This window comes from Parambassis ranga, chromosome 9, assembly GCF_900634625.1.
Source record: "Parambassis ranga chromosome 9, fParRan2.1, whole genome shotgun sequence".
Taxonomy (NCBI): domain Eukaryota; kingdom Metazoa; phylum Chordata; class Actinopteri; family Ambassidae; genus Parambassis; species Parambassis ranga.
The window spans coordinates 12,461,035-12,488,520 of NC_041030.1; the positions used below are offsets into that span (position 1 = coordinate 12,461,035).

The window sequence follows — 27,486 nt, forward strand, 5'->3', positions numbered from 1 at the left end:
GTTTAAATGCCTTATCCAAATAATGTACTATGCTCTCTGCCCTGAGGGCGTGTGTGTGTCCAGAATCGTGTCATGAGTGTGTAAACGGCCTTGGATTATATCACAAACCCTCCTCTTCCTCCCTCTCCTTGTTTCCCTCCTGCATGCCACTTAATTGTGGGCCTGCTCCTGTCACTTATGTTCACATTTCACTCCCTGCACCATATCCCTCCCATTTTACATAGTCCAACCAGGCTAGACTTTACTTGTAGAACAGGTGGAGCTGCATGCAGTATGCTTGTCTGTGTGTGTGTTTGTATGCATATCGATGTGGGCCCGTTCACGTCTCTATTGATTAAACCGATGAGGATCACCTAATTGGATAACAGTCTATGGAAAGGTGGGGTTGTGGGGTGAGGGTTGAGGAAATGGAAAGAAGGAGGAGACCACAGGAGGAGACCACAGGAGGGAGAGAACTCAATAGTTGTCTCAGCTTATTTTTCATCTCAACTTAGTCTTGACACATAGGGCACCCAGCTGTATTTACGTGCACAGTGCCACACTCACATTAAAAAACCTCTCACACCTTTGCTTAGAAGGTGTGCAAACTCAGAACTATGTAGTGTTGAGATGGCCTGCCAGCATCGATGACTGATGTTTGTATCTATGTTTGTGTGACTCTAGATGAAATTTAAAAGCCCCTATTAAATGTACTTCACCATTAAGAAATGGTAAAGACTGGATTCAATATTTATATACTTATAAATATATAGGTACATACTGATTTATCTGAATGATTACCCCCTCCATATATTTCCACATAGATAAAGCGAGCTGCTCAATTCAGCACTAAAAAGAACAAAATGGGGAAAAATCATTTTCAACCATTTTTACATTTGTACTGACAAATAATAAACTGATAAATCAGTGATGTCTAGTTACAGCCTCACTGCCTTAAATGGCTGCTGAGAGATTTCAGCACCATGGACAGCACCTCTCACACACACATATTATACACATATTTTTCTTTTAACAATAAAGTAAAAATTTACAAATGTTAAAACAAAATTGCAGATCTTTTGCTCTGCACTTCACATTGTGTTAAATTGCATCTTGTTTCTATACATTAAATGTACATATCAGGTGTCTAGAGCTAAACAACCAATGAACCCAAAATAACTGTGTAAACCTCCACTAAAAGATTGTGGAGAGTCATTGATGATAACATGGGTATTAAACTACTTCTAAACCATCTGAGTGTTGTCTGGAGCAGAAGAGCCACCATAATTGCAGAATGGTAGAAGTTTGGAACCTCCATAAACCCTTCTTAGATTTGGCCATCTAGCTCAATTGAGTAACCGAGAAGAAGGGGACTGAGAACCCAATAGTCACTTGAAGAGAGCTTCAGCAGTAATCACAGAGATGGGAGAGTCTGGCAGAGGAAGGGCAACCTCATCACCATGCTATCAGTCAGGCCTTTATGGGCCTATAGAGCAGAGTAAAAGGCATGTGACAGCACGTTTAGTGTTTCCTAACAGCATCCAGATGACTCAGAGGACACGATGGAAAACAAACGAAGTATTAACAGGATCATACACTTCTTCACACCTAGTTTACCTGCACATTGTTCCTGTCAATTCAGCATTTTATTTTTGCCTTATTGGAAGTGGTGTGGTGGTTTCATACTCACAGTGTCTTTTAATTGAGACCCTCTTTTTCCTCAAAATATTTGCTAAATATACTGGTGACAAACTTTTAGCAGCAGAGGAGATTAATTATGTGGGCTGCTAATGCAAAATTGGATGTGTATAAAAATGATTAAAAAATTTTCCATCTTCTTAAGTTCTTAATTAAAGTTTTAATTGATCAGAGTGACTGAAATATATATTTGGAAGATGTGTCATCTTTTTAATTTATCTATTCTGACAGAGTGGAACTCTTCATGATTCACGGGAACAATGTGGTGTATAGTGCTAAAGTCAGCAGGAAGGAAATGCCTTAAGGGTGTGAGAAACATTTGACTGCATAAGTATGATAGGAATAACTAACTCAGACTTTGTCGTGTTGACGGATACATGGTGGGAATATAAACACATTAAAGAAAAAAAAAGAAAAAATAAAGCAGCAGGTAATAAAATGTTACCTTTTTGCTGTGTCATTCCTGCTAAATTGTGAAGAATGCAACTTTTTATGCTATTTAAAAAATGTCCTTCAAAAAATTCCAATCTTCTCAGTTTATAAAATATTGATGTGCCGTTTAAAAGATTTAGAAGACGCCCCGCTCTGTTGAAGTCTCGGTACGTGATCAAAAAACAAGAGAGCTGTAGCCAGCAGTAAGCGTCAGCAGCCTGGAAGCACGCTGGACTGCAAAACTGAACTTTATTGACATATAATGTGATGAAGTGTGGAGTGTGAGCAGGTAATACCACTAAATTAGTGGTTCTGACATTTATAAAGACTGTTTTCAATTCTTAGATCAAGCCTCTGTGTTGTTACAGAGCATTAAGCTGCCATCGTGTCACTGAGCTTTATCATGGATGTGTATACACAAAAAGGTGTGAGAATGCTTTTCAGATCACAACAAGCCTACATACTGTTAAAAATGTCAGCTTATTTTCTTGTTATGCAAATATCTATCTATCTATAGAAACATGTTGGTATGTGTGAATAACCTTATAAAGGACAGAGAGCCACTGGGTTTATTATCAACACTGTTTGATGCCAGTTAGAAACACTTTAACTGAGAGCTAAGTAATTATACCTTCAGTTTACAATGTATACTGTGCTTATTTTGGACACTCATGAAATGAATGCAGTGAGGGAGAATAAAAACCGCCCTTTGATTTCATTATGCTACACCAAATCCTTATATGAAAAATGCAGTATATTCAGCTAAGTCCCTTTGATGAATCTGTGAGCTGTGTAATGAATGTTTCATCAGCATTATGTCGTTTAGTTTTTAATTAACATGACAGTGTCCTCCAATGACATGATGCAGAAGACGCATTCAGACTTGTTAATTCAGAATAATTGAAGCCGTGCCGGACTGTTTACTGGTTCCGATTATGTCTTTGAGTGGGTGGAATTAAGTTTTTAGCTTTTGTCTTGTTATATGTCTAGTATATTAACCTTCATCTGAACCTCCATCTTCCTCACTTTGTTTCCCCAGCTCACAGTTTTCACACAAACAAAAGCTGACTCACAATAAAAGTAGACGCCATAGAAACAGAGACGTGTATCGTTCTCTTTGTTTGTCCATCCTCCTCCATGTTTCTGTCTGTCCCCCTGCATCTCTGTGTCTTCATTCTCTGTTGTGAATGCACATAGTGCAGTTTGCTGCCACAGAGACCAAAGACATCTAATTTTCTGGGGTCCCTCCATCACTCAGAGCCTGGAAGCTCTCCTCCTGCTGCCATCCTCCTTTCATTTGTCCATTTATCCAATGGCTTAACAAATAACTGCATACACAGCGAAACACACAAAAAAGACACTACAACTGAGACACATACACACGGTTTTCTTGATGCTTTGACATTTCTCAGCTCATCCCTCTTTACCAGATTTATTCATTCTCCTCTCTGCTGTAGTCCTGCCTAAATTTCAAAGATGTTAACCTCTCTGCTCTTTAATCTTTATCCTTTTTCATCTCTCATTTCCACTTCATCTTTTCCCTCTTTCAGTTTCTGTCTTTATTAAGTGATGAATTGCAATAATTCAATTAACCTCATTACTTATAGGGGTTGGGTTGTGGGGAGGTATCCATGGTAACGCTGACATTTTACAAGACAGCAGTACTGTATGATACCATTCCATGTGAGTGTAAGTGTGTTTGTCTGTGTGTGTGTGTTGGGGGACTCGAGGCAGCTGACAGCTGGGGACAGCAGATCCAACCAGGCTTTTGGAACTTAAAATAATGTGTGTTTGTGTGTGTGCTGGTGGTAGGTCTGTTGATTTGGTTGGTAGAGAGTGTCATTTGAATAGAAGTCAGAAGTGCATCTCTATTGAGAGGTTTCCTTCCTGCTCCTACTGAGCATTGACCAGGGCAAACACTCTCTCCCTCTAGATGGCTGCTTGACAGCCAGCTTCCCCTTTCTAAATATACAAAGACAGTCCTTCACTCTAAAAAAAAAAAAAAAACACCATGAAATTATTTCTGCAGTGCCCTCTCTTTGTAAAGCAGTGCTGTCCTTCAGCTGAAAACAACATTTCCTACTACTTGCAAAATGTAACCATCTACTAAAACCCTTTGGAAAAACCTGCTAGTGCACAAGCTTACAGTCAAAATGTGTGCAAGTAAATTTTTGACCTCTGGTGTGGTCCTGTCCTGTTGAGTTGTACTATTGTATGTTTTTGTTAATGTTCAATGTGTAGTAGTATGACAAATACCTAGAAACCCTATCTAGGTGCAGAAGCCTGGTAACATTTCGATCAAGGTAACGATGCCGACGCGGTGTGTGTATACGGACTGTATAAACACACATTTTGGAGGGTGTTTAAGTTTCATCCCCGAGACCCAAAACGCAGCTAGATAGATTATTATTAAGGCCACATACTATATTTCACTTACCCTGCGGTGCACAAACATTGTTGACTTATGATCATGGCTTCTCTGGAGTGTATAAACAGGACATGTGGTGTGTGCCGCTTGCACTGGGACCAGTGTGATTTCACATCAATTGTGAAGATATTGTCTGCCTCATGAAGAGTTCCCTCTGCCTGGATCTTTCAGATATTTTACTAGTTTTCCAAAAATGATCAATTATTCCCTTTGGGATATATGTTGCTAGCATTGTTGACATATTGGCCTATGCCAAGTGTGTGAAAACTTGCCAGGCGTAGCAACAGTAACTAAGAAGGGGCGGAGTTTCCGTAAGGTGAATTTTAATGAATGTTCTGGATCAACCAAAACCAGGTCCACTGAGTTAGTGTAACATCATCCTTTAACTCCTCCCCTCATATGGCAGCATGCGCTTGCATAACAAAATGCTACTACTATACATGTGAATACCCCAATTTACCATAATAATTCACAGTCATTTGTACCTCCGACAGCTTTACTTTTATTTCACTAGTTGTACATTGTTGCTTTATTATTAATCTGTCTTGTTATTACTTCTTCATGTCACAATGACTTTGAGCAGTTCAAGTAGGCATTAATAGAATGCCTTTCCTCATGCTGATTTTAACACTCTGCTGCACTCAAACATAACAGCTTGATGCTCATTTTACATGCAACTTATAGCTGCTAATTAAATACAATTTGTTGTAAGAAGAGAAACTTACAATAGTAGTTGATCACACTTAAATTCTTCAGTTTGGCAACCTGCCCATTACTTCCATTTGACTGCAAATACAATATAGATACGACTGCATTACAGATGAATGGGTGAACATGCAGCAAGCCATATTACACCTGAGTACTCATTTTAGCCCTCTGAGTGTTACCATCCTGACTGTAATTACTTTCACAGTTACACCTTTTTCCTGATCTCCAGGCTCTGAGTTTCAGCACATTATATTTGAAATAGAGCAGCAGATATACTATACTGTCAGCGTGTCTCAGCCTCAATATAAGAGCATCATTAAAGATCTTTGTGGGATATTTTGTACATGTGTGTCCCTTTGTAAATCCACAGTGCCTGCAGCTCAGAGGCAATCATATACAGTCAATGGCTGTATCTTCCATAGTGAGAGGGATAAATGGTGCTCTCCCAGGCTTTCACTGCAGCTCTTGGTTCCTGGGGGGTCTTTGTGGCTGCAGCAGGCCAAAATGCATGTTCAAGTGATGGTCTCTGTCAGTACGGATACTCTTCACCTCGAAAAGCTCTTTCAGTGCATTAGCTTGTATGATTTTGAACATTGTAGAGCTGAACGATGACATAGTTTCAGTACATTTTGATGCAGTGGGCTGAGTCTGATCAGACAGAATGCTGCTGTACTGGCTTCCTGCAGTGTTGGTTTGTCCCTATACTAGTTTTCTATTAGTGGTTTTTGAACCACAACCTGGTTTTTATTCATCTAATTTTTGGTCATTCTTTTTTTTTCTTGTTTGCAAAGACACATGTATGCTTACAAAGGTTCAGAGTGTTTACCCTAAATACAAATTTTGTCTATAAGATTATGTGCGATTTTCTAACATATTTGGGCACCTGCTTTCAAAGCTGTTACCCTATTTTGGCAAACCCACTAATGAATCTGTTTGCTCATACATTGCTTCTCTTGACCCAATTCTAAACCACATGCGGGCCGCTTTTAGTGCACAAACAAACATTGAAAACACACAGCTGCTCAAGACAAATGTACTTTCCATTTCCTCTGAGCCTGTGGAGTTTGGACACTGTGTGTTATATGAGCTATAACTCTCACACTATACTTAAAATATTGACCAAAAAAAACCCTCAATTTGAACATTTTTATAGTTGGGACTTGACACTTTAATGTATAATCTATTTTTTTTACTCTGAAGCACAAAGCCTGCAGAAGAAAACTAAAGTCCTCTCAAGTGGTGTTTGATTTAGTTCAGCAGTGTTGTTAATTTTATTTTATGAAACTGTCCTACCCATGTGGTCTGTTGCCAAGCCACAACACAGAGATTACACACTTACAAACATACACACAAAACACAATAGCAAAATAAAATTAAACAAGCTTATTCTCTTATTCACTGGAGGATAAAAAAAATGAAAATAAACTCCCCCTAAAGAGCATTTGGCTGGTGGAGTGCTGTGTGACCAGTGGACAAAACCCTCAATAAATTAATAAACAGCACTGATGTACTGTGGCGGTGCAAGTGGCCACACACAATGCACATACACACAGTGCAACTTGAAAGCCAACCCACTCTAATGCTTTGTGTTTTATTAGAGTCATAAACTACACAGGCATGGAGCAGCCAAAAAACTTCGTCCAGATTTAATTTGATGCTTTTTGGATTTAAAGTGGTCTCACTGTCCTCATTCAGCACAATTGAATTCAAGACTCCTTTGGCACTATTGGAATAAAAGCTGACTGCATTACAAAAATCAAATACAAATAATCAGAGTTAGACAATAAATTGTGTCCCTGTTACACCTATCAGTGTCTTCATGTCTCTTGATGGAATTATGTCTCATCTCGACACACACACACACACACACACACACACACACACACACACAGACAATGTCTTCCTGTCCCTGGTATGAATTTTACATGCCCACTAAAGCCAAGATTAAATTGTCCGCTGGGTATGTGTTAGTGTGTGTAGACCACGTGTATGTATGTGTTCACTCCCTCTTCACCCTGTAGGGTGATTGTAATTGTTTTCCCCACAGCCAGACTCACCCAAACAACCCCCAACCTACCGCACCGCCCTCCATCTCTTATTTCTCTTATTCACCTTTCTACAGAGCTCTGCCTCTTCCTTTCTCTTCAGTCTCCATTGTCATGTTTTTTTTTGCTTTTTTAAAAGCCATTTCATTTACTTCTGCTTTCGACATGAGCACAATGAAAAAGAAATAGGAGAACAGGAGGTGAAATAACTGATGGGGAAGAGGAGATTTTAGTATTATATTTCATTAATTATTTATTCAAAATATATAATATTCAAAATAATATTTCCTTTTTTCTGAAACATTGAACTTAGTTTGAAAGTCATTTAATCTGTACTCTGCAGAAAGACACTTTTGAAGGTCAGTGCGAAGGCTGCAGCTGTCACCATCTTGGCAGTGCGTGACGCTGCCTAACTCCCAGGCTAATTGGCTAATTGCAGCAGGCTGTAAACATGCTTGTTTATGCAGTAAAGTTTTTGGACGCCGCCTCATGTGGTCATTGGAGGTACTGCTGAATTGGCACTCATCAAATTGATTTTTCACCCCTAAAATTGACATTTGATACAAAACTATGCAAGAAAAAGAAATGTGCCACTTATCTCTCTCTCACCATTTTCCTCACCATTTCCCCTTTTTTTCCTCCATGTGTCCTCCAAGTTTTTACACTGTGCCATCACATCTATAGGGAAATGATTACAATCTTCTCTCAGCTTGAAGATTGACACCCAGTTGACAGGTTGTCAGTCAAAGCAGTGAGTTACTGCAGTGAAAGCTCAAACGACTCTTTCTTCTTCCCTAATGGGCGATGTGTGTAAATCACGTGGGTGTGACTGGTACAGAGATACAGAAATAGGAGGGGAGAGGTGAGGACAGGAGAGGGTTATCAAGGGTATTTCTCCCAGATTTTTAGCCCATTATTGGAACCGTTACTGGCAGTTCCCCGGGGCATGGCTGAACACATGCCCACACTGCACACACTCACAGACACACAAACAACAGAGTGTCAGGGTCAGGCAGGTGAACGTGCAGAGGAGTGAGGTATGAGAAGCACTTTAATGAAATGCTCGGAAGGGCTGATGCAGTGGCACAAGCCCTGTAGTCAAGCACCTAAAGAGATAGATAAGGAGACAGCAGAGATGAAATCACAGAGAGTGAGATGCAGAAAGGGAAAGGACAAGAAATTAAGGTAGGGCTTTGTGGTTTGGGATGTGAGGGGGGTCTGTGGCTTTGAGAAATAAGCTGTTTGATGCCTAAATTGTATATGTCGCGCACTCAGTGCCCTCCTCGGTGAAGATGTCAATGTACATTCAACCCATGGCCCAAATTATATTTCAGTGTAAATATCACACAAAACTGGAAGCAGCAGTGGTTGGTCCAGGGGGCAAAATAAAACATGACAGCAAAGATTTAAATAGTGAAGTTCAAAATTATACAGTATCATAGATCATTGCTCAGATGGCACAAAATACACTCTTGCTCGTTATCTGCGTGTTTTGTTTTTTAAATTTTTATAGCCTTTATTTTATTCCAAGGTCTAAGCCTCCAGTCTGCCGTAAGCAGACCTCAAGAGATCCCCTTAACTCAGAAAAAAGACCTCAATATCTTTATCCTGTCTTTACTGTAAGTGGCTGTAGTTCTTAGCCCTGCCCTCAGGCGTGAATCTGGAACCCTGAAGTCCACAGGAAATACAAACAGCTCACATCTCCAGCTGTGATGCTCGTATTGCTTACACAGTGTCGGTCTCAAATACAATATTACCTTTTCAAACTGAAGATTCTTTCTGTGTGAAATGTAGCATTTCTTTTGTGGTGCCCCTGCTTTGGAGTTGTTGTAATGTATGTAGCCATTGCTCTTTGTGGGGCTGTTATTGTTCCCTACTGAGTTCAAGGCGTCCTTTAATGAATCAGCATTCGGCATATGTGTAGAGTTATCCCCTGGTGGTGACATACCGCTGGCTTGTAGGACCGCATGCACAACGTGTAACTGAAAATTAGCCTCTCTTCCTTTATAGTTCTTTTATTATTTCCATCGCTTGCCATTCTTTCACTTGAAGTTGACGAGGTAGGGAAGAGACAGAGTGAGAAAATTTCAGACAAAAGACGTTGAGCAATGGATAAATCTCTGCAGACAGCTCCCTTCTTCCCCTCCCACAGTCAGGCAGGCCCAGAGCCACACAGGCATAAAGGACAGTGTTTATAGACAGGAGAAAGCACTTAGTTCCTCCTTCACACCTTCTAGCCAAGAGGTCTTCTGAGAGCAAGAGAGAGAAAGAGAGACGAAAGAGAAAGAAAGACAAGAAGAGAATAACAGGCTTAGGGAGGTTATGAAAGGTGAGTCATGAGAAGAAGAAGGAAGGAGGCCACTCCTTTCTGGAGATGAGAAGAGAGGAGACAAAGCCAAAGAAGATGAGCAGATGGGTAGAATCATGGACAAATGTATAAGACTGAGGCAGGATTGACAGGCAATGGGGACAAAGGGCAGTGGGGTTTAAGCTAACATGAACTGCCAGTTTTAATATGAATTTATGAATGTAGCTTCATGAATAATGGGATAAGGACATCTGACCTAATAGCTGGAACAGCTAGCTGGCTACTTAGTAGCTAGAACAGTGAAGCAAGAGGGCTGAACAGCTCAGGAAAAAGAAGTGGAGGATGAAAAAAAAGCTGTAGAAAATGACTGAGAGTTGACAGGAAGTATAATGATATTCTAGAAGCCAAGACATGTTCAGAGAGGGATAAAGTGAGAGCTGAAAGGTATCATCTAAAATCAACAGCAGCTGTTAAAAAGGTGAGGAGATTTTGGAAGGAGGGCTTTGCAGGGACGAATGTAAAGAACAAAGAAGAGAACATAAAATTGGAAATTATTTTTTGTGTGTGTGCAAAGTGCTGCAAAGGTGATAGAAGACCGACAGAAAACACGTAGAAAGACAGAAGAGTGGATTATAGTAGAAGACTGGGAAAGGAGAAAAGTGTGTTACTCAGGGGTCAGAGTGGTTAAAGCATCCTGGTGTAGTGTGTGTGTGTGTGTCCATGTTCCTGGTATCCATCGAGTGATGATTTTATCACACATTTCCTTTGGGAGATTTGTGCCTGATGTAAACCTCCTTAAAAGGAAACCTGTCATCTAGTTTGTGTGAAATAACTCCATTGTAGCCACTAATTCATGCATATTTTATCACTGTCCTGTAGAGACCACAGCCACTTAATGGAGGAGAGTGTTTTTGCACCCTCTGAAAGCATGTGTGTTCTCTGTCCGCAGAGGATGTCAGTCACCTTTACCAGCTGTCCTAATTCATTTTGCATTTGAGCACCTGCGGTTTGAACATCTAGCTGACATCCCAAGCTGTTTATGCTCCCAAAATTCTTCAAAGCAGACAGCACTGTTGCTTTGTGCCAGAATGTAAAAATAGCAATTGACTTCTTAAAGTTACAGGTACCCATTTAAAGTTCTTTTTTACACCGAAGAGTCTCAGAACAGAAAGTTGAAAACACCTTTGATATGGGTGGATGGCCGTTCACTCATCTGAAGCTCATTGTTCACCCCTGTGTGTCGTGAATGTTTACAGATGAGCTCCATTCTTTGAAGCATAAAAAAGTGCAGGTTCACCAGGTGTGTCAAAAAATTGGCTCTCACACAAAAATTACAGTCTAGTCTAAAATATAAGACCTTGCAGTGATCACTTTTTAGCAATACGGTCTTCCTGTACTTGATGATGCCAATGTCATATCCAGTTATGTGAAATTGTCACATAATTCAGTCTATTAGTTCATGTGTCTGACACAAATCAACCATTTTTTGTCTAATTGTAACTTTTTTTTTCTTGCGCCATTGTCCTTTACCAAAGGTTGGTATTAACAGAAAGGTGGACAGTCAGTTAATTGAGGTTTTGGGCTTCATTACCATCACAAACATGTCTTCCATCTTCTTTTCCACTTATTTATTTATGAAAAAAAAAACAAAAAACAATGTAATGTTGTAAACTGTTGTACTTTGTGTCAGGTACAACAGTGTATTCATCTTACTTTACATGAAACAATACATTAAATATATAAGATAATACTATATTAAAAATGACATGACTGTTACATGTTATGGTATCTGGGTTGGTTCCTTTGTTTTTGCTATTTATTGTATGATCAAGAATTACGACAAAAAAGCTCCAGAAGTAGCAGTATCAAAGGCAACAAAAACAATCACCACTTCAGGCTTTAGTGTGCTGCCATTTACAGGAATGTGCATAGTGATCTACGGGAGAGAATTGGAGTAAATCACCTGCTCTTAAATGGCTCCTTGCAGTGGCATTCGACAAAGGCCTTGTTCGTGTTGTGCAGATGAAGTCCAGTGTATGCTGCCCACGTTTGTGTCATTGGCATGAATGTTGTAGCTGGGTGTGGTACTGTAGTTTCACACTGAGATGATGATGCTACAAAAGTAGAAGAGGTGACTTGAGAGTCAAAAAGTGTTTTGTGATATCCTCAACACAAATTACAAATTGTCTTTCTGATTTAGATGAGGCCCTTGAACATGAAAATAGATGTCTGCTGCTGGCTGTCTCCATGCAGAACCCATTTCCAGCTCTGTGATTTATAGGAGGCATTCTTTTATTTTTACAGATTTGAGTACATACAGAATACAAAACAGGTTTCCAGGCGGACCAAGCTTTCAGATATATATATATATATATGCCTGCATGTGGGTCGGAAGTAGGCATCTGTTCAGCAGGGAACATGAATATTTTTTTCCTGTTCTGGCAGATGTCCTGCAGCAGCTTGAACTGTCAGTACTGAGCATGCAACCTGTGGATTCATGAAGTCATTGATGTTTTGGTCCTCACATGAGATCTAAGAACAAACAGACAACATCTGAGGCTGGCAGCGCTGCACGGAAGCATTAACACCATAATCTCTAACTGCATCCCCTCTTTTTAATAAACTCATGCAGATTAATGGAACAAAGCCTATAATCAGTGACATGAGTTATTGTTTCCATTTAGCATCAGTGCTGATTAAACATAATGGGCTGACCTTTAGTGTTCAACAGACAGTGAAATACATATATTCTGTATACTACATTAATGTCCCATGATAAGTTAAAGATACTACCAATACTACACGATAAACAACCTGGATGGATAATCCAGCAGAGGGAACATCTGTGTGGTCTTTGTTTAAAGGGAACGCCAGTCTGTGAGAATCTAACCCTAGATGAACGGCTCAGATGATGGGCCATAAAACCCACCAACCAGCTCTCGCACTGTGCGCAGCTTAATTGAATTACATCCCGTACACTGCTTTGTTCACTGAGTGTGTAAGTCGAAGGAAGATTGAAAGAGTAACACGGAGAGACAGGAGGTGTGGAGAAACATGTAAAGTGTGTGTGTTTGTGTGTATATATCCCTGAGACAGTAATACACACACAAACGCACACACACGCAGAGTCTCTGTATACAGAGACTGTATTAAAGCGTTAAGAGCTTCATTAAGATGAGCACAATGTTACGGCTACCAGCAGGTTAACGAGCACAACTGTAGCAAGAGTGAAACTGGTGTGTTTGTTATAAATGTAGGTTAATTCGGATTCACAAAATAAAAATGTAAGAGAAAAATGGTTGTCAGTTCTATTTTTTACAAAATATGGTTTTGATAACTGAGTTGTATATTTGGTAAAATTATTTACCACAAATATTGTATATATACATTGTCAACTATAATGTATGATGATATATAAAGAATCCAGCATTTGTTGAACATTAAAACTGTTTCTATTTTACATTTCACTGCAATGAAAACCATCAGGGCTGTTTTAAAAAAATATATATACTCGTATGCTCTTGCTTTTCTTTTTACTTTTGAGCTCAAGGTGCCATCATTTCTGCATGTTGACACATCGGGGAGTCCAAACTCCCAGCCAGGGGAACCACTGAAAGACATCACTTTAATTCCTCCTGAATAAAAAATGACCGTTTTAATGGATAGTCCAATTCCTGATGGCTTTTGAGTATGATAATCTTGGATGGCAAACATGATAGTTTCTTAGAGTGAGTGGATAAATTTCTCCCCTGGGTCGGATCCTGAGACAGAAAGTCTGCCACAAAGCTTGGTGTATGCAACTTTTGAGTGACCTTGAGCAGATCGACCAGGATAATAAACTAGTGTCTCTAAAAGATGCCAACAAAAAAACACTAGTAGTGATACTGTTATCCCTTTTGTTATTATTGTCTGGATTTTGAATACAAAAGTGTCCTTGCACGATGACCAATGGGGTTTGATGATGACTAATGATGATTAATATTACCTAGGCCAATGATACAGACCACTGAAGCATCATTAACACAGTGTCTGCCTTTAACACACCTACTTTTTTCAAACTCTCTCAGATGAGAGCCGCCTTTAAATCCAAGCCTGCATTGAGTTCACATATAACATGTGTGCAGTAGTTCGATATGAAGTGTTGACGTTATGTGTGGAGTAGTGACTTAACCCTTCAACGTACTTCTGTCCACCCAGAAGAAGGATGATTATAATCATTCAAGAAGCCTATAATTATTGGTTTCAGTTCTTGTAGAAGAGCTGAGAATAGAAATGCTAATATAACCTGAAGGGTGTCATTTTCGACCCACCTAACCCGTACCTGAAATGGATAGAGGGAGTCAATTGTGGTACAAACTGGTGTGCAGTTATCATTTACATCACAGTGTGGATGAAACTTGTTCTATTTTGTTCTTCTGTCAGTAGCTTGCAAGCTGGCATCTTACACAGTGTGATCAATACACACCGAAACAGGAAGACCCTCGCTATACTCCTCTCTGCTGTTCTCATTGAAATGGAACGCCATGAGATAAAAAAAAAAAAAAAAAAAAACCTGAAAGAGATCCCATCACTGTTTACCCTTCAATGACTGGAAGGCTGTCTAGGAGTGCAGGTGGATTTTCTGTGCTGACAGCGGCACAGTCACTGCCAAGGCAGATGAAACATGCCTAGTGGTGATTACACAGGAGCAGGCAGAGGGGGGGTGCAAAAGCAAGTGAAGGGTGACAAAGCTAACCTTGGCTTTCATTGGTGCTCCTGTTGGTCACTGAAGAAGAATGGACAAGCTTCAATGGAGCAGCCATCACAGAGCACCAGAAACTGAAGACACAAGCATGTAAATGAAAATATTTTGTGCCTACACATCCAAACATGAGTTCTATTACCACGCAAACTCATGTAAAACTATGGCTGTGTTTCAGGAAAAAGCAAAAGTGTAAAGCATACGTAATTTAGTCCATGTGATAAAGCATAGCATAAAGCTCCTTGCTTTTGTAATAACACCCAGATTAGAAACAAAAAGAAAAGCTCACAATATAAATCAAAGCTAGGAGAAGAAGCAGCCCTCTCTCTCGCTCCCTCTCTCTCCTTGTCATACTGTCTCTCTCTCAATTCCTTGCCTCAGCTCTGAAAGATGGTGTGTACAGCATAGTAATGAATTGGTCGCATTCCCCCCCTGCTCGGAGAAAGGGCCCCATTAAACTGCATTAAAACACAATAAGGCCTCTGTGTGTGTGTGTGTGTGTGTCTTGCTTTTGCCCTGTATTTCATTTTCACTCCTGATTTCTCATCCATTCATCATCTGGCTTTTACAGCCATCCATCCATCCATCCATCCATCCATCCATCCATCTATCCATCCATCCATCCATCCTTCATCTTGTCTTCTAACACTTCTTTATTTTCTTCTATCCCTTTTTTTGTCATTTTAATTTTCAGTGGTTGTGTTTTGATGAATAATTTAGTTGTAGGCTGCATCCAAAATTCAAATAGCCAAAGAATTTCCTGTGTAATCATATTGTGTGTGTGTAATGTATGACTGTCATGTATGAATGTTGTATAATCTGATGGAATTGATCTCCACTGAATATTTCTGTGCTGGTGCATGTCCTTGCCCCCTTCTTTTCAGTGCATGTCCTTGTTAGGCAGCTACATATGTGTAAATGTGGGAGAGTTAATATCCTCTCATGTGTATTCAAATGCTAGGGGATTAAGAAGCATGACTTCCAATTTCCAGGCACTCCCTCTATGCCTTTCAACCCATAGACTTCTAAAACAGGAAAGGAAAAAAAAAAGACTTAGTGTGGCTTAGCCCAGCACATAACACAACACAACAAACCAGACTGCAAAGTAGAATTCACATCGCCACAGGAAAGAAACAAACAAACACCCCAAGAGTGGCAGAAATTGTTTGAATATAAAAATCTGATTTCTTCATGTCATTTTTATTTACCCTTTTGGCAGTGCCATGCATGAAGAATGTGAATCTTGTCAGTACAATATGTCATGACCTGATTGCAATTAGAGCTGTTTGTGCAAGTTAATGGGGCAGTCAGTGACAGTGACCTTTAACGACCAGTGACAGTTACCAAGCCGTTACTACACCAATAATCAATAAGACACACCTTTCAAAAGCACAGGCAGACCTCCAATGGAAATATGTGTGGAGGATTTACTCTTATAATTACGGTGCTTTATGCTGAGCTGCATTATTCTTTCGTGAATAAGCCATGTCAGTCACCTTAACATAAATGGGTCATAGGTTTGCTGGGTGCACAATATCAAAGAGATCTCTCTCCTATAGTGCTTGTGTGGGGATCAGTGACACTGTCTGATACAGAAAATGGAATACTTTTTTTCCCCAGCAGGAGGGAACAAAGGCTGCAGTGTGGCAATTCTTTGATCTCGGTAAAGTAATGTGCCAGCTTGCAATCCTCAGAGGTAAAGATGCCCCCACAATTCAGCTAGAAGCAGAATAAAATGAGGCAGGAGAGTAAATGAGCTAATAAAACTTCCCTTTATTATCAAGTCATTAAAATAACACAACCTAAAGACGGTCCTGACAATTAACCAATTACGGAATATTGATCTACGTTGTGTTCACTTTGACGTACCACTAGCTACATGTTCTTTGATGTATGTCTCAGCAGCCCCAGGGCACCTCAATACTTTTTGGCTTTTGTATTGGATGCAAACTTTCTCATACTAAACTTACTTTGAAATACATCAAAAAGATCTTTTTTGATCGACTTGACTCTTTCACTATGTCTGCTCTGTAATAGATATGTCAGTTTGCTGCAAAAAAATCATATGCATGAGTATATTTCCATGGTATCCATTACTTCTTGTGTAATTATCTCTTGTGAATTTCTATCTAAAAACACCTACAGTATGTAGCAGGTATTCAAGACATCGGGAGGATTCCTCTTAGTGTCCTCACTGACGCAGGTAAATCATTGCCTGAGAAGCCAGTGGAATTATACCAGGGCTTTTGTGATTCCTCTTTTTGTGGTAGCCTTCAGCTTTTATTTGAACCTGAATACACATATCACAAGCAAATGTGTGAGAGTGAAGGGACATGCAGGAAACCCAACATGTCCAGCAAGATGGCTGTGTGAGGAGACCTGTGTAATACAGAGTGGAAAGTCATGTTCATGGTCTAACCAGCGTGATTTATGTCACAGTTACCATGACAGGCTTAGGGGGCGGTTGTAGCATGCCCTAATGGACCCAGCTGTTAAGCTGTGTGGAGATGAACTCTTTTCATATGAATAATTGAAGCTCAGTGACGTAGCAGTGCCCTCAGTTTTTTTAACAAGCTTAAAAAAGAATGGAGTGTATCGATTTTTAGAAAGCTGCAACTGCAATGTCAATGCATCAGATGCTCATTTAATGCATGCAACATTTAAAATAATAAGTATTGGATCATATTCTGCATCATAACTATGCAATATATTAAGCTTTAGGCCTTTTCAAAATAAAACTCCCATATAATCATAATTTGGATCCAAGCAGACTGTAAAAACCTTGTTCAAATTGCAGCGCAGTGACTTTTCTCTCTGTCTGTTTGATGCTTTATAATTGTCATATTAACACATTAGAGTAAGTGGAGACAGCTGTTTCCAATGCTATTTGATTAGCACATTGAGTAACTGGGTCACCAGTCTGAGCTGTTTAGGCTGTTATGGACAATTTTGCTGAATCATCTCTGTTACAACCCAGTATTGCAAATAGGGATGTCCCGATCCGATCACGTGATCGGAAATCGGGCCTGATTACGTGATTTCAGACTCGATCGGAATCGGACATTACCTCCTGATCAGAACTAGGATATATATTTATCAGGGCTGTCAAAGTTAATGCCTTCTATGCAGGGTGGCTCTGTGTCTTGTAGTGTAGGGGTATGACTGCTGCTTTTGGCACGAGAGGTCCTGGGTTCGAGACTTCAATGCTGCGTGTGTGAAATCGCCTAGTGTGGCGGTAGCGACACACACACACACACACACACACACACACACACACACACATACTCAAGATCAAATGACTCAGACTCGAGGGCAAAAAAACCTGATCAGGACATCCCTAATTGCAAATATTGTACATTCTACTTTACTTGTTTCAGCAGGAACTTTTTCAGATTACAGTCTTTGCACCGTGACTGTGCAGTGGGACATGGCCTATATATCTCCAAATGGCAATTACAATTTTACACAATCTGATCCATTGCCAAAACATCAGTGAAATGCTGACAGGGACAATATGTTGTCTTGAAGTTTTGAATTTTGATTTTTTTACTTGTCAGTGTGTATTTTTTTTAAAGTCCTCATGAGATAAATTGGTCAATATTGCATCCCCTAGATACCACACATAGTTTGTATTTGTGTCTGACGTCATCTGACCTTGGGCCCAGTACTGCTGTAAAAAATCTGTGTTAGATAGTGAGCTCATCTGAAAAACAAAAATACTTTTCAGACACTACTGGCCTCGTTTTCTCTGCAGTGTCTTCTCTTGAACATGTACATCCTATATATAAGCAAATTAAATACAGTATATGTATATGTACATAGAGCTTTTTGTCAGGCAGCGAAGTTAACACTTCAGTGGTACTTCCTGTTATCTTCTGGGCCTGCACTTTTCTCTGTCTATATGCTTGTGTTTTGTCTATATGCTTTTAGTCCCTTATGACTTGCATACAGTTTTACCTGTTATCTTCTTTTTCTCCATCTTTTTTTTGTTTGCTGTTTTCCTCTTTGTTCTCTTTGCTTTCACCCATTTTTCCCACCCTCTACTCATCATCTAACTTGTCCTCAGTTTCCCCTGCTTTCATTTCCCACATTTCCTCTCTGCTCCTTTTTGCAGACATGATTCATTTTCACTGTAGTTGTTTTCTTTCATCTTCTCTTGTCGCCCCACACTCCTCGCTCTGTCTCTCTCCCCTCCCCCTCTCTCTCTCTCTCATGTGAAAAGAGGACCTGGTTGTGAGAATTGTTAGAAGTCCTAATGGCAGACTCGGACAGCCCCTGGGTGCTCTGTTCTTTTTTTGTATTTATTTCTTTTTTTTATCTTTTAACATCATCCAATTGCCTAATCTGTTTCCATCTCTCAGTCATTACTGTCCTGTGTCAGCCTGTGATAAATGGTCCCACAGAGCCCATCAGTGGTAATATGTGCACGAGAAAGAAAAAGCATGCTCCCTAATGGTTAATAGGATTGACATACATGAGGTTAGCACTGCAGCTAAATATGGGCTAATGGATATTAAATGTGAGCTTAAAATCTCCACTTTGTTACACATGGCACAGTGTGTGGTGTATTGTTGTCAGAAATTGCAAGCTTTATATCAGTGCGTGTGAATTCGAACATATGGGTGTCTGTCAGACAGATGCAGAAGAAAACAAAACACCAACGCCACATTGATAGTATACTTGTTATCACTTGCGTCTTTTGATGGGTAGGTTCCCTTGGTAACAGGTGTCCTATTTTATAAATGGCTTCCTCAACATGATAAATGATATGTTTTCAAACCTTAGTTTTTTTTTCTCATTATAACATTGCTGAACTTCCTTTATCCTAAACACTGGACACCTGTACTCTTTTATTTATTTATTTAATGGAAACAAAGGGAACTTTCCTCATAGTGTCCGACGTCGACGTTTCCAATGACATTTTGACATGTTAGGAAAAGCACTGGTGTGATAATGATGACTACATTCCACTTACTGGTTCACTGTCTTTCTTTACAGGGACACTTAATAACGCTGACTCTGATTTGTCTCTATGTCTTTCTTTCTCTCAGTCTCTCATTCCTTCCTCCTAGGACTCAAAAAACAGTGATTGATGAGTCTAATCTATAAAATGGACAAAAAGTGTAACCCTGATTTTGACAATTTTAAATTTGTTTTAATATTATGAAAATAAGTATGTAATGAAGGAGCATTGTTTCTTTACGTTTGGCCAAGTTTGAAATTCGATTGTCAGGTATTTTGAAGGCAAAGAATACACAATTATGCAATCTGGAATTCAGAGATTTTACTTTGTGTGTAGAAGATAGAAATGCTTTGGCTACCTGGCAACTTTGGGGCAATAGTGAGGTGATTAAACTCGCTGCACATATGGTCAGGTCTCACAGTGTCCAACAGAAAGTAAAAAGAGTGTGGTGATGCCAGTCCAGTGCTACATTGGAAGTGATTTAATTTAGCAAAAATTCTACACTATCACAAAAAATCCTTTCATATACATCCATCTGAAGGCAGCAGGTGTCAGCTCCATCTGCGAAATCTTGAGTGATGTTACTCAGTGTCAAGGCAAAATTTTGTGCTGCAGATCTGCAGGGTTATATTTTCTACTACAGTCACCAGACTGCAGCACAGAAGCCTCTGAGCCTCTCTGCACATAAAACCTGACAGTTGTAAGTAATTACTTCACAGTTTCTTCTGGAATCAGCAGGTGGGTTGAACTCAGACAGAACAACAGTGTGCACAGTTGCCTGGAAAAGCATAGATCAATTAAAACGCTTCTCACTGCTAATAACTCCCCGAGGACTGTCCACTCCTGCCAGTCAAGTCAACATGTGGTTGTGAGGAGCAACGTGAAATTGCACAGATGATTCCAGCTAGATTTTTTAGTGTTATTACAGCATCCCTCCATTATCCTGTAGTACAGGGTTAGGGGGGCTGGAGCCTAAGGCCCCAGTCAGAATTGAACTTCGGGAACTTCTTGCTGTGAGGCGACAGTGCTGACCACTATTACAGCATACCTGTGGATGATCTCATTCATTCAGGTCATAGTCATTTCCAAGAGTTTAAATCGAGGCAACTGTGTTTGCAAACAATCCTTGAGTCCAGTTGCCTCGATTTAAACTCTTGGAAAATATATTACAGCATATGTATTGCAACTATATGAACAGTAAAGGACAAAAACCACAACTCATCTTGTGTGTTTTGCTCCAAGGGTTCTAGTGTATTGCTTCTTAGTCTATGACCATACCTGTTTTTTGGATTGTTTACCTTGGCCTAGTCCCTTTGTACCTTCGCCTGGGATAGCCTTCTCGTTTTTGACCTAGCTTCCAACATTCTGCATCCAGCTTTTGAGTTCCTATCATCTGAGCTACCCTTGACAACAACATCACTGTAAAAAGAAAATTTCACGATGCACTATTATAAGATCTTCAGCAACTCAAACATTAATAGGCTCAAATATCTCACAAATATCTTTCCCACAAGGAAAGGAAAATGTCTACTAAAGTATGTGTTCATGTTTCATTCACATGAACACATTCAGGTTGTCCACTAAGATTATTATGATTAGGGGACCTCGCTTAAAAACTCCCTAAGACTATCATTATCCATCATTAATTGAGAAAAAATAAAAAAAATTAAAGCTGCAAGCAGCATTGCGGGCCCTCGCGCACCTTGCGATCCGCGGGGCTATCGCTGTCTTCTCTCCTATGCTCTTGTCTCCCATACTCTCCTGTGCTATGCTCTCCTCTACTCTCATTTGCAGAGGTGTACAACAAACACATATTTACAACCAATCTTTCCTGTTAGCAGTAGGTGGCGCTATGACCGTATCATCCTATTAGTATATATAACTGTTCGGACTCGGGTCCATAGCAGTAGTGTAAGATTTTGGCCACATTGCATAAAGTATAAGGGTGGTACTGCATAAAACACAGCGAGTTCCTTTGTAATGGCGAATGGTCAACTTTGAGGCAAATCCCCCGCCACACGGTAATACTTTTGAAAGAGTTTTGGAATGCGTCTGTTCCCTGTGGTGTCCTGAGTGGACACAGTGAATTTCAGCTCAATTGCATGAAGTATGTGAGGATTGAAAAGTTTTGAAGCAGGGTCACAAATAGGCAAAAAATGGCCACAAAAGTCAAAATGGCGGACTTCCTGTTGGGTTTGGAGGGGGGGTCCAAGAGACTTTTTTGTGCGTCTTGGGGTGATACACATATGTGCTAATTTTCATGATCCTGTGTCAAACTGGCCAGCGGGGCTATGCGTTAGGGCAAAAAATACAGGGAGTTCCTTTGTAATGGCGAATGGTCAACTTTGAGGCCACGCCCCCACCACACCGTCAGACTTTTGTAAGAGTTTTGGAATGCGTCTATTCCCTAAGGTGTCCTGAGTTGACACAGTGAGTTTTAGCTCAATTGGATGAAGTATGCGAGGCGTGAAAAGTTTTGTAGCAGGGTCACAAATTGCCAAAAATTAACAGAAATTTCAAAATGGCGGACTTCCTGTTGGGTTTGGAGGGGGGGTCCAAGAGACTTTTTTGTGCATCTTGGGGTGATACACATGTGTGCCAATTTTCATGACCCTACTCAAAACAGGCCACAGGGGCAGGTAGAAAAACCTATGAAAACACAACATTTTGTGTAGCCAGTAGGTGGCGCTCTGTCAAAGCCTCAATATTGTTGTATAGATGTGTTTAGGGTCAGACTCTGATCATACATGTGACATTTCGTACAGATCGGACAGAAAACGAAGAAGTTATAGAGACTTTCTGTGTCCTCAGAAATGGTCAAACTTTGAGGCCACGCCCCGGCCACACCGTCAGACTTTTGTAAGAGTTTTGGAATGCGTCTATTCCCTATGGTGTCCTGAGTGGACACAGTGAATTTCAGCTCAATTCTATGAAGTATGCGAGGCGTGAAAAGTTTGGCAGCAGGGTCACACATCGCCAAAAATGGCCACAAACCTTCAAATGGCGGACTTCCTGTTGGGTTTGGAGGGGGGGTCCAAGAGACTTTTTTGTGCGTCTTGAGGTGATACATATGTGTGCCAATTTTCATAATCCTGTGTCAAACTGGCCAGAGGGGCTACACGTTGGGGGCGCTATAGTGTCATTTTCCTATGTGCGTTTCAAACGTCAGCAAATTTCAAAATTTTTCGGGCGAATGAATTTTTCTACCAAGTTTGGTGAGTTTTTGGGCATGTTAAGGCCCCCAAAAATGCGATCTAAGGGGGGGAAAGAAAAAAAAAAATTAAAGCTGCAAGCAGCATTGCGGGCCCTCGCGCACCTTGCGATCCGCGGGGTCATCGCAGTCTTCTCTCCTATGCTCTTGTCTCCTATACTCTCCTGTCCTATGCTCTCCTCTTATTTCCACAGAGATACAACGAACACATGTTTACAACCAATCTTTCCTGTTAGCAGTAGGTGGCGCTATGACTGTATCATCCTATTAGCATATATAACTGTTCAGACTCGGGTCCATAGCAGTAGTGTAAGATTTTGGCCACATTGCATAAAGTATATGGGTGATACTGCATAAAACACAGCGAGTTCCTTTGTAATGGCGAATGGTCAACTTTGAGGCCACTCCCCCGCCACACGGTAATACTTTTGAAAGAATTTTGGAATGCGTCTATTCCCTATGGTGTCCTGAGTGGACACAGTGAATTTCAGCTCAATTGCATGAAGTATGTGAGGTGTGAAAAGTTTTGAACCAGGGTCACAAATAGGCAAAAAATGGCCACAAAAGTCAAAATGGCGGACTTCCTGTTGGGTTTGGAGGGGGGGTCCAAGAGACTTTTTTGTGCGTCTTGGGGTGATACACATGTGTGCTAATTTTCATGATCCTGTGTCAAACTGGCCAGCAGGGCTACGCGTTAGGGCAAAAAATACAGGGAGTTCATTTGTAATGGCGAATGGTCAACTTTGAGGCCACGCCCCCACCACACCTTCAGACTTTTGTAAGAGTTTTGGAATGCGTCTATTCCCTATGGTGTCCTGAGTGGACACAGTGATTTTCAGCTTGATTGGATGAAGTATGCGAGGCGTGAAAAGTTTTGCGACAGGGTCACAAATCGCCAAAAATTAACAGAAATTTCAAAATTGCGGACTTCCTGTTGGATTTGGAGGGGGGGTCCAAGAGACTTTTTTGTGCATCTTGGGGTGATACACATGTGTACCAATTTTCATGACCCTACTCAAAACAGGCCAGGGGGGCAGGCAGAAAAACCTATGAAAACACAACATTTTGTGTAGCCAGTAGGTGGCGCTCTGTCAAAGCCTCAATATTGTTGTATAGATGTGTTTAGGGTCAGACTCTGATCATACATGTGACATTTGGTACAGATCGGACAGAAAACAAAGAAGTTATAGCGACTTCCTGTTTCCTCTGAAATGGTCAAACTTTGAGGCCACGCCCCGGCCACACCGTCAGACTTTTGTAAGAGTTTTGGAATGCGTCTATTCCCTATGGTGTCCTGAGTGGACACGGCGAATTTCAGCTCAATTCTATGAAGTATGCGAGGCGTGAAAAGTTTGGCAGCAGGGTCACACATCGCCAAAAATGGCCACAAACCTTCAAATGGCGGACTTCCTGTTGGGTTTGGAGGGGGGGTCCAAGAGACTTTTTTGTGCGTCTTGAGGTGATACATATGTGTGCCAATTTTCATAATCCTGTGTCAAACTGGCCAGAGGGGCTACACGTTGGGGGCGCTATAGAGTCATTTTCCTATGTGCGTTTCAAACGTCAGCAAATTTCAAAATTTTTCGGGCAAATGAATTTTTCTACCAAGTTTGGTGAGTTTTTGGGCATGTTAAGGCCCCCAAAAATGCGATCAAAGGGGGGGAAAGAAAAAAAATAATAATCCTAAGGGTTTCAATAGGGCTCTTGCACCATTCGGTGCTCGGGCCCTAAAAATTAAAGCTGCAAGCAGCATTGCGGGCCCTCGCGCACCTTGCGATCCGCGGGGCCATCGCTGTCTTCTCTCCTATGCTCTTGTCTCCCATACTCTCCTGTGCTATGCTCTCCTCTCCTCTCATTTGCAGAGATGTACAACAAACACATGTTTACAACCAATCTTTCCTGTTAGCAGTAGGTGGCGCTATGACTGTATCATCCTATTAGCATATATAACTGTTCAGACTCGGGTCCATAGCAGTAGTGTAAGATTTTGGCCACATTGCATAAAGTATATGGGTGGCACTGCATAAAACACAGCGAGTTCCTTTGTAATGGCGAATGGTCAACTTTGAGGCCACTCCCCCGCCACACGGTAATACTTTTGAAAGAGTTTTGGAATGCGTCTATTCCCTATGGTGTCCTGAGTGGACACAGTGAATTTCAGCTTAATTGCAAGAAGTATGTGAGCCATGAAAAGTTTTGAAGCAGGGTCACAAATAGGCAAAAAATGGCCACAAAAGTCAAAATGGCGGACTTCCTGTTGGGTTTGGAGGGGGGGTCCAAGAGACTTTTTTGTGCGTCTTGGGGTGATACACATGTGTGCTAATTCTCATGATCCTGTGTCAAACTGGCCAGCGGGGCTACGCATTAGGGCAATAAATACAGTGAGTTCCTTTGTAATGGCGAATGGTCAACTTTGAGGCCACGCCCCCGCCACACCGTCAGACTTTTGTAAGAGTTTTGGAATGCGTCTATTCCCTATGGTGTCCTGAGTGGACACAGTGAGTTTTAGCTCATTTGGATGAAGTATGCGAGGCGTGAAAAGTTTTGTAGGAGGGTCACAAATCGCCAAAAATTAACAGAAATTTCAAAATTGCGGACTTCCTGTTGGGTTTGGAGGGGGGGTCCAAGAGACTTTTTTGTGCATCTTGGGGTGATAAACATGTGTGCCAATTTTCGTGACCCTACTCAAAACAGGCCACAGGGGCAAGCAGAAAAACCTATGAAAACACAACATTTTGTGTAGCCAGTAGGTGGCGCTCTGTCAAAGCCTCAATATTGTTGTATAGATGTGTTTAAGGTCAGACTCTGATCATACATGTGACATTTCGTACAGATCGGACAGAAAACGAAGAAGTTATAGAGACTTTCTGTGTCCTCAGAAATGGTCAAACTTTGAGGCCACGCCCCGGCCACACCGTCAGACTTTTGTAAGAGTTTTGGAATGCGTCTATTCCCTATGGTGTCCTGAGTGGACACGGCGAATTTCAGCTCAATCCGATGAAGTATGCGAGGCGTGAAAAGTTTGGCAGCAGGGTCACACATCGCCAAAAATGGCCACAAACCTTCAAATGGCGGACTTCCTGTTGGGTTTGGAGGGGGGGTCCAAGAGACTTTTTTGTGCGTCTTGAGGTGATACATATGTGTGCCAATTTTCATAATCCTGTGTCAAACCGGCCAGAGGGGCTACGCGTTGGGGGCGCTATAGAGCCATTTTTATATGTGCATTTCAAAAGTCAGCAAATTTCAAAATTTTTCGGGCGAATGAATTTTTGTACCAAGTTTGGTGAGTTTTCGGGCATGTTAAGGCCTCCAAAAATGCGATCTTGGAGGGGGAAAAAAAAAAAAAATTAAAGCTGCAAGCAGCATTGCGGGCCCTCGCGCACCTGGCGATCCGCGGGGTCATCGCAGTCTTCTCTCCTATGCTCTCGTCTCTTATACTCTCCTGTCCTATGCTCTCCTCCTCTCATTTCCACAGATATACAACAAACACATGTTTACAACCAAAGTTTCCTGCTACCAGTAGGTGGCGCTATGACCGTATCATCCTATTAGCATATATATCTGTTCAGACTCGGGTCCATAGCAGTAGTGTAAGATTTTGTCCACATTGCATGAAGTATATGGGTAGTACTACATAGAATAGAGCAAGTTCCTTTGTAATGGCGAATGGTCAAATTTGAGGCCACGCCCCCACCACACGGTAATACGTTTGAAAGAGTTTTGGAATGCGTCTATTCCCTATGGTGTCCTGAGTGGACACAGTGATTTTCAGCTCAATTGCATGAAGTATGTGAGGCGTGAAAAGTTTTGAAGCAGGGTCACAAATAGGCAAAAAATGGCCACAAAAGTCAAAATGGCGGACTTCCTGTTGGGTTTGGAGCGGGGGTCCAAGAGACTTTTTTGTGCGTCTTGGGGTGATACACATGTGTGCTAATTCTCATGATCCTGTGTCAAACTGGCCAGCGGGGCTACGTGTTAGGGCAAAAAATACAGGGAGTTCCTTTGTAATGGCGAGTGGTCAACTTTGAGGCCACACCCCCACCACACCGTAATACTTTTGTAAGAGTTTTGGAATGCGTCTGTTCTGTATCGTGTCCTGAGTGGACACAGTGATTTTCAGCTTGATTGGATGAAGTATGCGAGGCGTGAAAAGTTTTGTAGCAGGGTCACAAATCGCCAAAAATTAACAGACATTTCAAAATGGCGGACTTCCTGTTGGGTTTGGAGGGGGGGTCCAAGAGACTTTTTTGTGCGTCTTGGGATGATAAACATGTGTGCCAATTTTCGTGACCCTACTCAAAACAGGCCAGGGGGGCAGGCAGAAAAACCTATGAAAACACAACATTTTGTGTAGCCAGTAGGTGGCGCTCTGTCAAAGCCTCAATATTGTTGTATAGATGTGTTTAGGGTCAGACTCTGATCATACATGTGACATTTCGTACAGATCGGACAGAAAACGAAGAAGTTATAGAGACTTTCTGTGTCCTCAGAAATGGTCAAACTTTGAGGCCACGCCCCGGCCACACCGTCAGACTTTTGTAAGAGTTTTGGAATGCGTCTATTCCCTATGGTGTCCTGAGTGGACACGGCGAATTTCAGCTCAATCCGATGACGTATGCGAGGCGTGAAAAGTTTGGCAGCAGGGTCACACATCGCCAAAAATGGCCACAAAAGGTAAAATGGCGGACTTCCTGTTGGGTTTGGAGGGGGGGTCCAAGAGACTTTTTTGTGCGTCTTGAGGTGATACATACGTGTGCTAATTTTCATAATCCTGTGTCAAACTGGCCAGAGGGGCTACGCGTTGGGGGCGCTATAGAGTCATTTTCCTATGTGCGTTTCAAACGTCAGCAAATTTCAAAATTTTTCGGGCGAATGAATTTTTCTACCAAGTTTGGTGAGTTTTTGGGCATGTTAAGGCCCCCAAAAATGTGATCTAAGGGGGGGAAAGAAAAAAAAAAATAATTAAAGCTGCA

The 27,486-nt window shown here is 41.1% G+C and overlaps 1 protein-coding gene across 1 annotated transcript in view; it reads left to right on the forward strand.

Moving 5' to 3' along the window:
- The window catches only part of grid2 (glutamate receptor, ionotropic, delta 2), a 410,745-nt gene that overhangs the window by 68,774 nt on the left and 314,485 nt on the right, over positions 1-27,486 (forward strand). The window lies entirely within an intron of this gene.